General features: G+C 27.8%; 1 protein-coding gene across 2 annotated transcripts in view; it reads right to left on the bottom strand.

The window, feature by feature from the left end:
* The window catches only part of LOC114129939 (discoidin domain-containing receptor 2-like), a 218,974-nt gene that overhangs the window by 162,439 nt on the left and 42,435 nt on the right, over positions 1 to 14,100 (bottom strand). For both annotated transcript variants that reach the window (XM_050202033.1, XM_050202034.1), the window contains exon 2: positions 7,125 to 7,181. The gene's annotated coding sequence lies outside the window, so the exon portion shown is untranslated. The remainder of the gene's footprint in view (positions 1 to 7,124; positions 7,182 to 14,100) is intronic.

Here is a 14,100-nt window from a genome sequence, read left to right as displayed (position 1 = left end):
CATTTAAGTTGTAAGTATACTCAATACGAGTCCTAGGTAAATATATGAGTATAAAATCAGAGACGGATGTAAAAGAAGAGCTGTAGGTCTGTAGTCCTTTCTCGATACTATTTAATAGATTATTCCTAGAATGTATTTGTTTGTTTAGAAAAAGGTATTATAATTGATTATCATTTTTTAATACCACGTAAATATTTTAATAAAAATTGAAATGTTAACAATTTTAAACTTGGCCAGATTTGTTATGTGGTGGCACCTGGAATTGTAATTCTTATAAAGCCTATTTTTATCCCCATTTTTTTCTAAAGTACATATTATTATAGTTGTTTACATTGTTAGTACTTCTCCGTATCATTTTTTTTCTCACTATAAATTATACAAGCATGAATTTAGCAAAAGTTAGTTTGGTTTACCAAATTAAGAAAATACCAATTATATTCAAATTTGACATATAACAGTTATCTTAGGTAACTTACCTATATCATTCAATAATTGCAGTAATATATCATGCTTACTAACTATAAAATATGATAAGGTATATTTATAATTTTATTTTAAACAGAGTGATTTTTTTTTTTTTTTTTTTAGTTTATATTTATTGTACCTATACCTAGTTTATGATACAATAACTATAGACTTGATCTTTTGTTTTTATAAATAATAATAATATATTATTCTAATTATATAAACTTCAAACAACTACATTATTTTAGAAATATTATTCTAAATATTTTTCTTTATTAGAATGAAACTAATTTGAAAATTTTTGTAACTTAATTCAAACGTAATAAATGTTTGTGATTTTTAAAAACTTAATTTTTTTGTACTTATTTTATGCTTCCTTAACTCTTCAAACATTTCAATCGTCATATACATTTTTGATAATATTATTGTATGTTTTATACCTACCCACGATAATGATAATTGACATTTAATACTGTACATATCAGAGGCATACGTATTAATGGGAGGGGGGTATAATGGGTATATATTATATATAGGTACCATAATATAATGTATATATATAAAATGTTATTAATTTTATATTCCATAAAAGAAATCATTATACCTGTTATACTTATAACTGGTTAAACCCTTACCCCCTGTCTATACGTCAATGGTACGTACCTTTTAATCATAATATTACATTTTATCTTTTTTTTTTTAAAAATATTGTTGACACATTGATTTACTTAAAATATATGGGAGAAACTTTCGACTTTATTTTATACTATATCGAAACTTGAAGGGTTGTAAAATCCTCTTTGGAACTTTTTACGACTTAAGTATAACGATTGAAATGACCAGTAGGTATATAATATAAACTTCAAAGTATCTACTCGTATATAGTCGATTTCTTTTGAATACGTTAATATGCTGTAGGAAATTACTGAAATATTTACAATATCTATATAGTAATATTTAATATTAATATATACTAAGTGATATACCTAAGTATTATAAAAGCACCTCAAAATTATAATACACAAAATACATTTGATATCTCAATAGTACGTGTATACCTTAGAATAAATACATATATAGGTACTTAAATAATTTTAAAATAATGTATTTACATGTTTTTCTTTTGAACAAGAACGAAATTAAAAAAACTACTATACGTTAATATTATTTTACACCTAAAAAAGGGTGATTTTTTGTTATTAAAATCGGTCAAAACCTTATATATTTATATTATATTAGTGCATTAAACGTTTAAATCTTATTAAGTAAGCACATTTTTATAAGTTTTTAGTTACATTGTAATATATAGTTATAATTGTTAAATCTTATAACTATACGAAAAACCATACATTTTCTACACAAATCTCTTAGGTAAAAAATAATTTAAAATATAAGAGTATAAATGAAATACCTTAAGGTTTAAATAGGAAGTGTTTAGAAAAAAAAATAGGTAATTGTTGGTTAGTATGCTGCGTTCGATTACACATTGACGCAACGTGCACATAAATAGATGGAAGTGAACATATTGTTTGGACCTCGGAAATTATTATATTACCTATTCATAATTATGGCTTCTACAATTATACCTTATTATATTTTAAGTATTCAAGTATTATTTAACAACATCATCGATCAAATTAATCAATTATGATTCCTCATTTCATTCAGGGAGTTAACCTATTCAATTTTTCTAATCTATACCCGCCTCCAACATTATATTATAATAGGTATACTTTATTCCTCTTTATAGTAAAAGTAATAAATATCGGAATATCGATTAGCTGGTATCGTTATGTTATGTAAATACGTAAAATACAATAGATTAACTACCTACATATAGTATTCATTTTATATTGGATACTGCTGCTACTTGTGTATCTATACGTTTGTCTTTTATACATAATATTGGGTGAATAATGATTTATAACAATTTTAAAATTAAATTTGACAAAAGAACAACCAATTTATGTTGTGATAGTGTTATTTTTTTTTTTAGTTAGATTTTAAAACGCATAGCTGGTAATTGATAATATATTTTTTTATACATAAATATATGGTAGTATACAGTATCTGCTATGTGCAATTCGTATTTGGAAAAATATTATAACAATAATATTTAATTTTTACTATAGAAATATGACCATCACCACGTACTGTCTAACTATATGTAAATATAACCTTACCAACCACAGGCTATTGTAAAATCTAAACAGGAAATAGCCGTATTACCAGTAGTAATAATCAATAAGCACGGATAAATGTGTTTTTCAGTTTTCGGTATATGACATAATGACAAAAAACATAATGGGTTGTTTTGGATTAAATAATGCAGAAGTTCTCAATCTTCTTTAACTTAAGCGGCACCCTAAAGTATTTTCTAAAAATCCAAAGGTACTCTATAACAGTATATCGTGTAGGTATATTTATATTTTATAACTTCGGTTTTCTTTAACTAGGTATCATAAAACAACATAATTTACATGTATTTCATTATATTTTATAAAAAAATGAATTAATTAATTAAGTAAACACACACGCTATATTCTTCAAAAAATCAATTTTTTAAAAATCGTGAAAAATATGTATGATCGCTTTATACTTGAAACAGTTTCACCTCCATTTCAAATTCACAGGATTTTGGTTGAGAACCTTTATTGTACAGAAACCTATGGTATCCGAATTTTTATGATTTAAAATGTGAGGGGGTCGGGGTCGATCACTTCTAGTCGATATACTAATTTTAACAAGTTTAAAGTTATATACCATCATATAAATATATTATACCTAGTGACACAGTATACTTTTACACTAGTATATAAACTAAATCATTTTTTTTTAGAGTTTTGATACATATTTTTCCCCAAGTATTTCACGATATTATTAATATTGTTTTCTATCATAGTATCATTTACAAAAAAGGTATATTCAGAAAGTCAAAAACGTTTTGGTACAGGTGTAGACACAAGCGCAAGCGCACAGCTTAAACTTCCGCCGTCGCAATGCGGTCCCGTTACCGGCAAAACGTTTCGTCGTTTCACTGTAAGATCGTACTCGCTCTAAGAGTCATAGCTGTTGTATGGGTACTTGTGTATGTATGAATTCGTCACGTTGGATTGAACATTTAAACACCTCCCACCCAAATCTGTAAAAATTGTTCTCAATGCACGCCCTTCAGTAAGCCGTATGGAACAGCGATCGTGTAACTGCAGCTGGTGTCGACAGTTCGAATGTTCGATACCGTTATAATATACATATACTATACAATATTATCATATAAATTATAAACTGGCCGGGTCTGTGTTAATGTCATTTAACAATATATTATTATATTATTACAGATAACAGATAATAATCAGTCGGTTTTGTCATGAGATTTCAATCTACATATTAACATAATAATTAATAATAGGTATATTATTGCTCACTATTTCGGTACTTTAATCATTTGCAGTGACATTATATGTTTTTAGATACAAAATGTGTAGTGATTTTGTGCTATATATCCTAAATTTTGAAATTTTGAATGATTATAAATTATTATTACAGTGTGAATATTAATGGTAATTCTATATCACCCATAGGCTTTATGAAAATAAAAAAAATAAAATCTAATTAAATTTAATTAAAGTATTGACTTTTGAATACAACTATACATCTATAATAATATATAATAATATATTAGAACGATCGCTGCAAGGGTGTGAAACTCTAGAAAAATATGTTTTATTGATGGGTGATGATCGCTGTGAGGGGAGGATTTAAGTGTTTAGTCCCTTCAAATAATTCCATCAACGTTATTTAGATATACATTTTGGATATATACATTAGTTTATCAATAAAAAAAATAGGCCTTGTCTCCCGACCAAAAATTCAACTAAAAGCCCATCTAACGGTTCCAATTTCATTGTCATTGTCTTACAGTATTACAGCGTACGTCGATGATCGCACATTATACGACATCGTTGAACGTTATAATATAATTGATATTATATAGGAAACACTTATTTTTAAAAATGGTGTCATGGGTTGAACAATAATGTATTATAACATGACAGTTGGGGGAAACACACCACCGCCTCCGTAGACGGTAGGTCGAGTGATTCTTTTACGACTTTTTCTGTCAACTCAAATTACCAAACCTTCCAGAAAACTATGTTTTGAAGACAACTGATATCAAAATAATGAAAAATGGCCAGTTAAACAACATTGTTGTGGTAGTTGAACATTTTAAAAATTAAATCGCCTGCAACTTGATTAATATTTATTAAAAAAAATATCCAGCTTTATTATAGCTATAATTATAATTATGTCAATAATAAATATTTTAATAATATTATATTTAGCATTTTACGATTTAATTTTAAATATAAAAATATACATAACTAACTAAAATTTTCATCATCGGATCCTAGTGTTAGAGAATATCATAAGAAACTCTATGCTAATTAGATTGGACATTTAAATTATGAATTTAATAAAGCAAATTACCACGTTATGAATAAACTTAACTTTGCAAGTTTTGATTGGCCAAATTTATACAGAGAAAATTACATAAATATTGCGGTAAATTTATTTTATGAAATAATGTTAGATACAATCAGAAAAAATGTTTCTAAAAAATCAAATGATACTTATACATTTTCTGTATGGCGAATTCCATATGGTTCTTGCTTAAATTATTACGTAGGTTGTAGGTATGTTAATAAAAGAAAAACAAGAGGTACATACATTATTTAAGTCATCTGGCCTTAATTTATAATATATCAGGTTCTCTACACTAAGGAAGAAGTGTAATCTGCTTTCTAACATGTATTATGGAAACACAGTAGCGACCATCTCAAAAAATATACAGGTTAATGTACAGGTGCCCACTAAAAAAAACTAGTATCCAGTATCCCCTACCAGTATTTCGGCTTTCTGGTAACACAATAAAATATTTATTTCAAAAAAAACTTTTTAACCTACCAAGATTTAAAGTTTATTTTAATGTGATTTTTTTAGAATTGGCCACATAAAAACTTTTGGTTTTTAAATTGCATCACACATTCACACTTATTATGTACCAAGTCTAGGTATGTGTGAAATGTGAATACATTTACCTAGAACAAATACAAGCTTTCTTTACAAATAACCCAAAATATTTTTAAAAATTTGTAAAACTTAAATAAATGTATGTAAGTTTTAAATATATCCATTTTATTAAAAACAATTAGAATGTAATTGTGTTTCTGAACCTATATAAATTTTAATGGCTTAAATCATACTATTTAATAGAGCTTGTCAAGTTAAATAAATAAATAATTCAATTTCTTTGATTTTTAAAGTCACATTTGGAGTTTCACAGGGTGGACACCTATTACTTATATTCTTCTAAATTCGTATTATTTATGGATGACGTCAAGAATGTCTTTAAATAGTGTAAAGTCTTAATGTTCCGATGATCTAAGCTCTATAATATAAATATTATATTCTATTAATGAAAATGATAAACTAAAATCTGATTTAGATATATTTTATGATTGATGTTCATTAACTGGCTTAATTATTATAGTGTAGATAAACACATATAAATGTTTTCAAATCTCTTTTTTTTTATGTCAAAACTCAAACTCGACGTATCAATATAGAATTAAGGGTAGATTAAATAGTAGTATCACAAATTGAAGATATAGGTATTCTATTATCAAGTGATTCATCTATTAGCAATCATATAAATAAAATTTGTAATAAAGTTCTTTGTACATTTGGGTTTATATAACGCAATTGATGGGAATTCAATAATCCAAGTTAGCTTAACAATGTTATATTTCTCTCTAGTTTGTTCTATTTTGGAATATAGCTCAGTTATTTGTAACCCTCATCAAGCTAGCTTAATAAATAAAATTGAACGTGTTCAGAACAGACTTTTACCTATAATAACTTATAAAACAAATAAAATTGATACATATTTTGAGTAACTACAGCATAACATTTTAATATCGAGTCACTTGAAAAGAGAAGACAATTTAATGATATGCTTTGTGTCTATAAATTACTCAATTATCATACCGACTGTCTTGGTTCTAGAACTATTCAGTCAAATACCTTTAAATGACCCTTGTTTAAAACTAGTATAACTCAAATACCTACCACCAAGTACTGTTTTTTGTTTATCCGGTTAATATAATGTTAATTACAAGAAATCCACCAACAGCTTTGATTTTTTGCAACGATAACCCAACTAGGTTAAAATCTGTAATCTAGTCTTAAATAATTTACTATTATTATCTTTTAATAAATTAACTATACCTATACATATTTGCTTATCAGATGTTCTGTAGGTTAAATAACTTTATGTCTTATGAACTATTCTAAGCCCATTAAAGACATTTACCTATTATCATTAGATAAATATACATTAGAATTTAGAATAACACTAAGGGATGAATCATATAATGTTAATTATAGATAATTCATTATAATGGTAGATGTACCATTGTACCACATATTCGTCAATAATTTATTTTAAGCTCTTTGAATTTAAATTTTATACTATTGTTTTAAATTTAAATTATTTAACATGAAAATGAATTAATAATAAATATTATGCTCTGCATACAGTTAAAACTAAGTGAATTTTACACTGTAATAACATAAAAACAATAACAATATAGCATTACCTGTAATAATGTTGTAAGCACAAATAATGAATTTCCACTCAGCAATTTGTTATACACCTGAAATAAAATTAAATAAATATAAGTATGTTATAATAATGTAATTCATCATAAGTCATAATATTGCACTGAAAAAAAATAATGAATACCAGTAATACCACATTGAAATAATCAAAAATAATTGAAAGATTAATATTATTATTATTATTTTTATAATAAACAAATAGTCAATAGATTTCGGAGTATATATATTTTGAAGTGAAAATTTTTCTCGTTTCATATAAAGTAGTAATTATGTTAATAAAATACATTATAAAATAATGTTTTATTTTTCTGTATTGTCGTATTGATATGCGTGTTTGGTTCAATCGATGTTTTTGAAACTTTATTTTATAATTTATTGTAACTGTACCTAAGTCCAAAATTTATTGAGCTTAAAATAAACTGTCAATTAATAGCCACTCCGTTTACGTATATGTTACTATTTTGAGATAGAATTATAATATACAGAGTGATTCTTTTAACAGTTTTACTGAAAATTCTGAACGTTTTTGAAAATATATTTTCAAATTATTTTGATGTCATTAGATAATTCAACGTTTTAAAAAATAAATAAATATTTTTATCATTCTTAAACTGTTTACTTTTTTGATTGGGGCGAAATAGCAATAAGGAAGTAACCTTAAAAATGTTGTTTTATACTAATCCACTTAAAAAAGCTTAAAAATTCTTAGAAGTTAAACTAATTTGACTAATAAACTATTAGTAAACAATTTGATTATACACATGGTTTTTTCTTAAAAAAAATAGTCTACTTTGAAAGATAAAATTTAAAAAGTATATTATCGTTAAAAAAAGTAATTAATTTAAAAAAAAAATAATATATATTAAAAATATAATTTTTTTTCAAAACTATTGTTTTTTTTATGTTTTTAAATATTGTATGTATAAAAAAATATTTTCAAAAATGGTAATATTTTTTGAATAAATGAGTATTATTACTATAAAAAACATAATCACTCAACATAATATAGGTAAGTATTACAAATAAAATGTTTCACTATAGTTTAGAGTAATCATAGTGAGTGGGCGGGAACGGTGCTATATATTATAATATATAGTTATAAGTGTTACAGCAGTGAGTATGAGCTATGTGTACTCGAACCCTAATTGCGCCGATAAAATATTATGCCTAAATATTTAGCTCAGAAAAATGCGTGTAAGTACTTTTAAAACAAGATTTATGGCACGTACGCTGTGCAACAAGTATATACGTATAATATTATAAAGACGTATAGTGTGTGTGTCTGCCGGCATCGTTTCCCCGGTAAAACAAAAACAGTTTAGTAATATAGCTACGGTATTAGGTATATACGCAATTAATGCGTTTTTCCGGAACGATGACAGCTGGCACAGTGTTCTCGGACGAGGTAAGTAATACCGGTCATGTGCAATAATACACAGCACATTATTATACCAATATATAATATGTGTGTGTGTGTGTGTGTTTGTGTGCAATATTACAAGGAAACGAATGACGTCTATAGCAGTAAGAAAAAAGGGGCAGCGGGAAAAATAAGAGCCGCGAGCGTAAAGTTTTGACGAAATTAAACTATAGGTATCATCCCTCGTCCGATGGGCGCTTATATATATTGTATACGGTCTGAGCTACCGATTTGTAACACAAAGAAAACAAGCCATTATTATTATCATCATCTTCGTCGTCGTGGTCGGCTATAGATATAATATATTACACATCCAGCATCCGAGAGTATAGTAGTATACGGGACGAGGCGAGGGGGCGAAATCCTCCGTCCGTTGATATCTCTCACGTCGTAACGACTAACGGAAGACAAAGTGCAAGTGTGCAACAAATATACCGCCCAAGTCGTATACAACAACAACAACAACAACAACAATATATTATTATATACGTATGTATGTATGGGTAACACCGCTGCAACGGATAATGATCTCGTAAATTAATGTCCGTACATCTATAATATATAACTGGAAAACAATTTGTATTAGTGCTAAGGTCCAATATATAGTGACTTTGTAGTTAGTGTATTACAAACAGGCGCGTTACACCTGTGCCACGGATATAGGACCGGCCGAGTTAATAATAAATCTGTAGGTGTGTATAGGATACGTTTTCAAATCGGTAACCACAGAACGTTGGACAGACTTTCAAAAATAAAGCGCCGGATGATAGAACCGTATTGTAAAGTATTGTTTTTTTTTTATCTTCCGATTTTAATTCGACTTAAATATTATAATTTAACGCCGACGGTACGAATACAGAAGCGCACAGATCGACTGGTAAACACTGACTGTTAAGAGCTACATAATATTATAATATTTTACTGAGAAATAAATTGTGTCAACAATTTTTATTAGCGGTTAAAAAGAAGAAAACCACTTAGAGTTATTTACAGTGTTTCCATTCAAATATTATAATATAGTTAATGTTATCACATTAATTCCACATTGCTCGCATAAAAGTAAAATAAACACGATTGATAAATTACGATCATACGTATCAGATGTATAGTATTTGTTAAAAATTGTTATAACTTCTGGTTGACTTTCACAAATATTTGTCCAAATATCTTAAGTATTGTAGAAAATTGTGAATTGCAATCGGGATATAATATATCGTTTAAAATTCAACGATTCAATAAAATACATTCTTTACCTCTCTACTCTAAATTTTACATTCTTCATCGATAAAAATAATTTTGTATAAATATTTTAATTTGGGTTATATACAGACGTACAAACCAATATTTTCATACCCATTTTCTTATAGGTTCGTTTTTAGATTATATTGGATAATGGTAATATAAAACCATATAACACTCCTGCAACTTCGTTCCACGTCAAATTTAAAATAAATACATTATGGAAGGAACTATAGCTATAATACATTATTATGAATATAGTGTTTTACTCGCACGATGATTTGTTGCCTTCGCTTACACAGAACACCTATACATCATATCTATACATTATAATATATACATAAACTTAAGTCTTAGACTTCTATATAAGTACAATGACGTGAAGTGTTTTATTGAAACACGCGTGCGATCGAAAATTATTTATAGCTTTGAATGGCGTTTATTTCAAAATATATATGTACGAGTATATATTATAACAAACAAATGTCTACGGAAAATTCTAAATTACACGTATAATATTAGCAGTGTGCGTAACATATATTATATAGTAGGTATTTTATGATTTATAATAAGAGCGGAGCGTATTGGTTTCAAAAAGAAAATACGCCGACAGCAACGCGTATGTATATTATACATATTATATATTATAATATAAAATGCTATTTGAAAAATGACATAAACACGAGCACTTTTTTTTTGCTAGCAAGTACAAATGTAAACAATACAATATGCGTGTCTAACCTCCAGCAGGTATAATGAGCTGAACAGAAAGAAAACAAAATGGGAAATAGTACTATACGCAAGTGCGCTAGTTCGTATATGTGCGATGTGCGCGTGATTTGTGAGGACAATTTGTTTCAGCGACATTTCTAGGCACTTGATTTTTTTTCACGGTACACGGATCGTAAAATTCATTTTATCCTGCGTGTTATTATTCTAGACCGAATTTAGGTAAGTCTACAAATTGTGTACTTTGGTATAAATATATACAATATATACTTGTATGTATAAGTATGTGACATAATATTTTAGATGCACTTTATTATTTCGCCCTATATGAAAGTATACCTATAGTACAAAGACGTCGTCCAAATTACGTCGGCGTAATGATATCATTTACCTATATATAATGATAAAAGTTGATATAAGTTTATTTGTTTATTAATTATACGCACGTACAAATATACAATAATATGTTTTTGTTGCGGGACAACTAAGAAATGTCGAGCTGTGAATTCAAAATCGATCGTTTTTAGGACACATATCATGAACAATCACCTATTAATAAAGTCGGACAGTTAATGACAGTAATTTTCATCTTATAATATACGATTATAAAGGTGCGGTTTTGTATACCAGATTAATTATTGTCATAACAGTTTTTATAATTCGTAATCGGAAACACCGCGGTGCTGGTATTGCGACGATTTCGCGAACAAAGGATTATTGCAGTATCCGTAAATAATGTTTTATACCCTATGGCCTTAGGGTCGTTTCGAGCCGTGTATCGGTACCGTTCTCGTTGCAGGTGGTGACTTGTAACTTACGAGTAAATATTGTGCCTTACGTATTCCAAAACACCCACTGTCGTAAACAATGCAATATAATAATAATATTATGTTGGCGTTTAAAGTTCGAACGGGATGAAATGCAAATTAGTAAACATCGACGAGCCGCAGATTGTGGTGGTGTTGTGGATGGAACGAGTGAGTGGTGGATAATCCCGTATTGAAAAACATGACCGACGGCACGCACGGCGATGTTTGGCTTGTCGGGAGGGCGAGGTCTGCGACGACAACGGTGATAGCATACAGAGTGAATCATTGCAGATGATTAGTATTTCCGAATTTATCAAATTTTTGTGAATTTTATTCGGTTTTTGAAAAATTTAGCACGGATACACAGAGTTATACATTCGTTGAATTATTTTCGACTTTTAAACAGCAGCCTTAATAATTAATGATTTTATTATTGTAAGCATATATTATAACATTAAATAAAAGAATTGAATACCTACAAGACATTTTTTAACACTTTTAATTTTAAATTTAAAAAGAGGTGTTAGTTATTACTTATTACTTATCAGTATTTAAAGACTTAATAAAATATAGACGAGTGAAATGACACCAAAGTAAGCCTCAAAATGTTGATCCATTACACTCCGCTCAACTTTAAATACTATAATAATACAACTAATTAACTACTCGTTTAAAATTCAATTTTAAAAATTCTCAACAAAATATTCTTCTTCGTAATGTGAAGTTAAAAATAAATGTAATAATCGTTCAAAAAATATAAAACTTTCAAATGTTAAATAAAGCTAAATATATACTTTATTTTCAAAACTATAGTTTAGTAATTAATTTGAATTATGTAAAAAAAAAAAAAAAACTGTTACAATAATCGCTCTGTATAGTATATTTACATCGTGATAGTGTATAGTCGGATAGAGGAGTCAGGAGACCGCACAGGAAGGGCGCAGAGACGTTAAAATAACACGAACGGGAGAAGGACGTCGAATAACAGAGGATAAGCTTCGCGGTTGATGACTGTATATTATATACTTTTATATGCTACGGGGTTCTTTTGGGTCCTTGAGCAACACGGCTGTATTATAGACACACACTTGTAATATTATTGTATTATATAATATCGTATTATTGTGTACGAGCTGCGTGCGACACGTTCGTTTTTCGTCGGTGTACATTTTCCAAAAGAGAGAGAAATATTTTATTAATAATAAAATAAAAAATACCACTTGATCGTTTTAACGGTTTATTTTGACGAGAAGAAAACGTGTATACATAATATTATGTATATAATATATATACAATATACTCGATGTTCAAAGGCGACGACAAAAAAACGAATATAATATATTTTTTGGAATTGTTTTTTTTCAATTTATTTTATTTATTTTTTTTTTTTTGTGACATTTCATCATTAAAATATTATATTATCGTTGGTGAAATAATATATTCGTGGGGTGTCACTGAGATTTTTTTTTCAAATATAATTGAGTGTAATATAAACTATATTTCAATAGTACCTACCTATATATATTGATGTATACATAACTAAATAATAATAATACACCAATAATTGAAGTTTAGATTAAAGAAAACTGTAGGGGAGTCCTTTTGAGTTGTTTTTTTTTTTTTTTTTTTGTAACAAATAATTATAGTGATATCGTATTGCTTTGGTATTTTCAATAAAATTAAAATCGTATTGATTATTTTATTATCTTTGTAATATCGTATATTGTAATAAAATTATATTATTCGTTGTGACTATTATTACCTACGGTTTTGTTAGTCGTTTATTTGAGTTCAGAGTCACGAGAGTCACACAAGACTTCGTGGTCTGCACATACCCTCTGCAGCTTCGGTTTGGTTTAGACGTTCAGGTACGTGCATACATCAACCACTCGGTGTATACTAACGAAGCTCAAACAAGCATGCTAAGTATACGCGTGAACACGAAACAACGCCCCTTCGGTAAACTGTACCAAAGAGCGCACACATAAAATATCGGTAAAGGTAGGGGAGTTCAGGGATAATAAATAATTTATAGCGTTCCTATTGGGAATTCTATAAATCATTGGATCGGGCGTTACAAACGCCCGTCGTCGTCGCGAGTTCTTAAAACGTTTTTAAGATGATTTAAGATTATATATACGTTTTTTTTTTAATTTTTCTTCATATTTTTGTTTCTTTTGAAACAAATTCGTTGGAAGAATATTAATGAGGAGACGAGTTTAAATTTAATATATCAGAATTATTATGACGATAGTATGATGAATTATAGATGTTCGTCATTTGAATAAAAAAAAGTAACATACCAAATACCTATAATTTAATCAAATTACCACAAAAATGTTGTATTTTATAAGCTACATTTATTTTTGATTTAACCTATTGCAGTTTGGTCAAGTGAGTTCGCTTGTATCACAATTTTTATTTTATTGATTTATTTGAAATAGCTCAAATTCAATAATTTGTTCTCAAAGTTTTCTGTTTAACGTCTAGATATTTTAAAAACCAGGAAAAATAATAAGTACGGTCAATATAAGCAGTAAGTTTTACCACTGGAACTCACATTCTTAGCTTTTTTGATAACGAAACATATGATTTAACACAATCATTTCAATAAAACTGATTGCAATATAGGTATCAGATAACATTTTTAAACGATATCGAACATTAGTCGAAATATTCGAAAAGTTCATCATCATTGCTATGGAAAAACATTAAAAATCAACCTTTAAATCAGGTTTTAGTAAAATTGTCGAATAA

The sequence above is a fragment of the Aphis gossypii genome, chromosome 2 (assembly GCF_020184175.1).
Source record: "Aphis gossypii isolate Hap1 chromosome 2, ASM2018417v2, whole genome shotgun sequence".
Classification (NCBI taxonomy): Eukaryota; Metazoa; Arthropoda; class Insecta; order Hemiptera; family Aphididae; genus Aphis; species Aphis gossypii.
Note: the sequence above shows the minus strand (reverse complement) of the source record. Positions and strands in the feature narration are given on the sequence as shown.